Consider the following 6155-nt stretch of genomic DNA (forward strand, 5'->3'; position numbering starts at 1 on the left):
AGGTCTTCATTTGCAATTCAAGGCTTTGTCTTCCAAGATACGCCGTCTTCAAGACTTAACCAAACTATGCAAAAACTAGTGTCTACAACTAGGAATAATCTAAATATTAAAGTACAAAAATACTTAACGGTGCGTAGACCGTATTTAGATTTACAAAAAAAATACATAACGGCACGTAGTCCGTATTTTCTATCCTAGTCGGGTCCCACTAGTTGTCATTTCATAAAACCTGTGAGAGAGAATATATATATTCCATTCATCCATTCACTGTTTGTGAATGGCCCATGCAATTTACAAATTTAAAACAAAGTAAAAATGCATTTAAACAACGCGCGCACTAGTAACTAATCTAGGTGGTTAATTCGATTAACACGCCTAATTAAAACTAGTCAAAGTTGTTTAACCGATTATATAATTTACGTCATTAATAATTGAAGCTCCCACTAAATTCCGCATTTCCTTAATTAATCTAATTAATTAAGTCGGTAGCACCCAAACTTGTCAAAATGAAATTTTGCCAATGCCGCTCAAAACTGAGGCCTAGCCTCCCAAAATTTTAATTAAAATAAATAAAACGGCAAAAAAATAACATCAAGCCTTACTACGGCTAGTCACCTCACCGCACCAAGCATACGCACACGCCAAAAACCGAACACACGACCCACGGCACACGGCCGTGAGCTGCTGCCATGGCACAGCCGCGCGTGTCTGCTGCAGCCCGCGTGCTGCTGCCGCGCGTGTGCTGCTGCCGTGCGTGGCTGCTGCCGCGCGTGTGGCCGCAAGCAAGGCGGCGCTGCCACCTTGGCAGCCACATATGGGCTGTTGTGCAGCCCGGCTCGCCAAGGTGATGCATTGCCTCGTTTTGCGTGCCACGGCCTCGGGATTTGATCCCTTTTCGCGAGACAACAATAATTAATTCTAAATTAATTTTAGAACTAATTTAGAGAGCAAAATAAAATTTTAAACAAGTCTAACTTAATAAAATTTTCAAAGTGCAAATAACCAAAATAATTCCAAGAACCATTCTTAATTAAATTGGTTTAGCTTGGTGCAACATAAAATTGAGGCAATTTCTCACTTTCAATTTAATCAATTTAAATTAAACTTGAGAATTTGACAAAGTAAAGGGAAGTTGGAAAAATATGAACTTTAATGTTCAAATGAAAATTCCAACATCTAAATTTTGTGAATCCTTGAAAATTATATCTTCCAACATGAAGATAACCAAATTTCTATCACAAAAATCGAAACTTTATGTTTCCAATCAACTCAAAATGATTAAAACAACAAAGTTTAACACAAAATAACATGGAATTTAGTGGTTTTTAAAGTTTCAATCACTTATCACAAATAAAGATTGAATCTTTAACACTTAGGAAGCCTCAAAAATAAAACTTTCACACTAAAAAGCAATTAGTTTGCAATTATGTGAAAATAAATCAACCTTTAAGCATCAAATACTACCAAGTAAGTGTGCTTTAAGGGGACATAAAAATGCAGAAAATAATGCAAATAATCAACCATATAATCAACAATTTATGCCATTAATTTCAAGGATAGAAAAGACTTAAAATTTTTCGTCAAAAACGAAAAACCCCTCGAAAAAGACATTTCTGGTCAGAATTTGGCTAAAATCACAGTCCCCTTGGGAATAAAAACCTTTCCAGAACACGTTTTCCACCCAAAATTCACTAGTCTTGGGCGAAAATCTAGGTTATAGGCCAAACTCGACATTAAAAACGGGATTAAAATAAATAAAACCGAGCTACTAATCTAATTAGCAACTTAAACCAGAAAATTAAGCCAAAATTAACCTTGAAAAACATGATTATAAAAATAAACGAGCGGGGCTCTGATACCACTGTTGGGGTTTGGTGAGTCCGACTCACCGCGGAAACAACCCCGACCCGAGGAACCACTCGCAATAATTAAAATCATAAAGCATAAATAAATAATCACAAAGAAAAGATAACGAATCTTACCCTCGAAGCGAGCTTCGCCCAAAAACCGGGGCTCTTACTTGAAAGCTACGAGCACGTCAAGCGCCGCGCCTCCGACGGTATCCACCCACAAAAAGGCGAACACAACTTTAAGGTCCGCTACCTTGGGGTTAGCAAGGTCCGACCAAAACCCGAGTGTTATATGAGTTTAAGAGTTTTCCCAAAAATTATGGAATGCTCTTTTTAACTCCCACTCAAGCACTCCACTCCAAATGCCAAGGTTGGTATTTATAGAGGAAAGTATGAGTGGGAATTTCTATCCCATCAATGTGGGATCATGAAATTCCACAAATTAATTTAAAGCTAAATTAAATTAAAATTTCAAACTAATAATAAATCTACAAGTGGCATTACCATGTGAGATGGGTTGGTGAGGACCACATGGAGAGTAGGGGACCATACTTGTTCCCCACTCAATGCTCTACTTGTGCCACATGTCCTCACCCACTTACTCCCATATTCCAAGCTTCCCCTTATTCACGGCCCTATGGCCCGAGCCAAGCCACGAGCCAAGCCCGAGCCCAGCCCGCACCAGCTGCTGCTATGGCGCGGCTGCTGCTGTGGCGCGGTGCAGTACTTCCGAGTGTGTCAATTGAGTGACGATCAGAAGGTGGATACTGCCATAATGTACTTATCCGAAGATGCCAAGCTTTGGTGGCGCACCAAGCATGTAGACATCGAAGCAGGAAGAATCAAAATTGATAAATGGGCGGAGTTCAAAGGAGAACTCAAAGAGCAATTCTACCCCGACAACACAGAATTTGTTGCTCGGATGAAGTTGATAAAGTGCCACCAGAAGGGTTCGATTCGTGACTATATGAAAGAATACTCGGCGATAATGTTGGACATCACAAACATGAACGAGAAAGATCGAGTGTTTAACTTTGTCAATGGGTTGAAGGAATGGGCGTAGCAAGAAGTTTTAAGGCAGAAGATTGATACCCTCGTTGCTGCAATGTGTGCCGCCAAGAGATTAATGGACTACTCAGTCGGCAAAAGCCGGCAATCCGAGAATCATTCAAGTAGGACGTCAACACGCTCCAATAGCCCGACTCCAATCTCTCCAAAGGGTGCAAAGAACGGCTCTCAAGTATCTTCCAACACCGCAAATACTTATCAGAGAAGAAGTGGAGGAGGTGATGTGCAGAGATCTACATCAACCGGCTCCCACAACTCCGGAAACTCCAAGGCCAGCGCGTCCTCGACAAATACCAAGTCGCCGAACTGCATTCTTCGTCGAGGCCCACACAAATGGTAGGAGTGGGAGCATAAAGAAGAGCCTGACAAGATACAAAAGAGATTGTCATCTATGTCCGTGCAGGAGATCCCAGAGGAGAAAGAGACCAGTCGAGACAATAGCCCATACTACGGGATGTACTACATGCGAATGACTGCACTAGAACCTGAAGTCCGGTACCTATCAACAATGCGAGTGATGGAGCCAGAGAAAGAGGCGACATCGAAGAAACAAAGCTCGCACTAAAGACACCCAGAGGCAGGAGATGAAGCCTAGAGAATTAGCAACATCCCAGATACACACCCGCCAACCTCAAAATCAGACACCCGGTTCGAATCAAAGAGTGACGAGCCCAAAGGCACCCCAGAGACAAGCTCTAGAGTCATCAAAGATTCCGGTAGTCAGCCGCATCAACGGCGCGCCAGAGATTCAAGATAGTTTAGGATTTTCTAGTTATGTTGTAACTCTTGTAAGTCGTCGAGGTCGTCGACAGCTTAAGTGGGGGAGGGTGTTAGAATCCAACTCCTTTTGATGTATTAGATTCCCTTTAGATGATTTCCTAGAGTTTAGTTTATGTTTTCTTTGCTTGAGGTCCCATTATTGTGTTACTGTTAGTTCAGCGTTCACTAGGGATTCTCCTTGTAATCAATTTAAAGCTCTTTAGAGGGTGAATGATTAATGAAATCTTAAGCCTTCTACCAAGTGTTGCTTTTCTTTTATGCTTGTTTGTTGTTGGACCTTTATAGATATTGTGTCTTACTTTCATATTAGCTCCCCTCCAAACCAACTTGATGCATTAAGAACTCGTGGTTCGAACCCGCTTGTGCCCGCCTTGAAGTATCGGCCGTCATAAGCCCCGACCACCCGTACTTAGTCGCCCAAATATACGTGAGTGCTCCGTTAATTTAATTGCACGCTTGTGTTGCTTTGTGCTCACAAGTCCCTCTTCCGCTCAAGGCTAGCGTTCTTGCCGCCAAAAGGCTAGAGCGCATTGCACGTTTTGGGGTCCAAAATCCCGGACCGTGACACAAAGTCACACCTAAATATACACATTCTAGTTATGCTTGATGTTTGGAGAAGTGTGAGAAAGCCAACCTAGACCTAAATGTTGGGGTTTGGTGAGTCCGACTCACCGCGGAAACAACCCCGACCCGAGGAACCACTCGCAATAATTAAAATCATAAAGCATAAATAAATAATCACAAAGAAAAGATAACGAATCTTACCCTCGAAGCGAGCTTCGCCCAAAAACCGGGGCTCTTACTTGAAAGCTACGAGCACGTCAAGCGCCGCGCCTCCGACGGTATCCACCCACAAAAAGACGAACACAACTTTAAGGTCCGCTACCTTGGGGTTAGCAAGGTCCGACCAAAACCCGAGTGTTATATGAGTTTAAGAGTTTTCCCAAAAATTATGGAATGCTCTTTTTAACTCCCACTCAAGCACTCCACTCCAAATGCCAAGGTTGGTATTTATAGAGGAAAGTATGAGTAGGAATTTCTATCCCATCAATGTGGGATCATGAAATTCCACAAATTAATTTAAAGCTAAATTAAATTAAAATTTCAAACTAATAATAAATCTACAAGTGGCATTACCATGTGAGATGGGTTGGTGAGGACCACATGGAGAGTAGGGGACCATACTTGCTCCCCACTCAATGCTCTCCTTGTGCCACATGTCCTCACCCACTTACTCCCATATTCCAAGCTTCCCCTTATTCACGGCCCTATGGCCCAAGCCAAGCCACGAGCCAAGCCCAAGACCGGCCCGAGCCCAGCCCGCACCAGCTGCTGCTATGGCGCGGCTGCTGCTGTGGCGCGGTGCGGCTGTGGCTGCTGCCGTGGTGCGGCTGCTGCCGTGGCGCGGCGCGGCTGCTGTTGTGCCTAGCCGCGGCTGGCCGTGGCTGCCAGCACGGTGCGCTAGCTCGTCTTGCCCCTAGCATTCGGATGCTCGGGGCACTCCGATGCTAGGGGTATTTTCGGGAATATGGTCGATTTATTATTATTTTGTGCGTCTCGTCTTTTATCATTTAGACTCGACTTCCGACGATCGGTTTCGACGCTCTAAGCTCGAATTACCGACGTCTAAATATTTAACACTCGGGCGACGAATTAATTTCTTCCGAATTAATTTCTTCCGAATTAATTCGTCGAGTTGGTTCGAATATTTTGCTTGGGTGTGACCCGAAGGGTTCAGTCAAGATTAAGCTGTAATATTAATTATATTAATATTACTGATCGGAAGCGGCCTCCACCCAGGCATTTCGATCACTTGACCTTACTGAATATATTAGCTTTCTAATAATTCTGAACCCGCTATCAGAATAATACACTTGTTCGAAGGACACCATTCCTTTCACTAAATTGGAAACATTACTGCTTTATGGTCCAAGAAGAATTGTGTGTGCATGGGGCATAAAGTGCCACACAAAAGAATTAAGGTTGGTGATAACTCTAAGGCCAAAGTGGAAGTGGTTGAGGAGCTCTCACCTCCTTTCAATGTGAAGGGAGTGAGATCATCTAGGTACACGATAGTCTCTATGGATATTTCATCAAGCACATTATAAAATTGTCAAACCTCTCACCATTCGTCTCCAAAAGGTGAGTGAATTTGAATTGTTTAACGATACTTGTCTAATTGTTTTTCACATGCATGATAAATAATTCACTAATAACAACACCAATTCTTATATCGAAGAACTTCAATGACCTATACAAACACGTTTATTCATCAAGTTAACAAGGATTATACATTATATCCGTACAAGTATTGCTTGATATGATCTATGTTACATTGACGCGAGTTCAGGTATCTGTTATTGGTACGAATCTGAGTGTCTAAAATATTTACACCGTCTTAACTTTGAACTCGATTATGGATATAACAATAAAAGAAAAAAAGGGGGTTTTTCTAAG

Source organism: Chenopodium album, chromosome 2 (genome assembly GCF_948465745.1).
Source record: "Chenopodium album chromosome 2, dcCheAlbu1.1, whole genome shotgun sequence".
NCBI lineage: Eukaryota > Viridiplantae > Streptophyta > Magnoliopsida > Caryophyllales > Amaranthaceae > Chenopodium > Chenopodium album.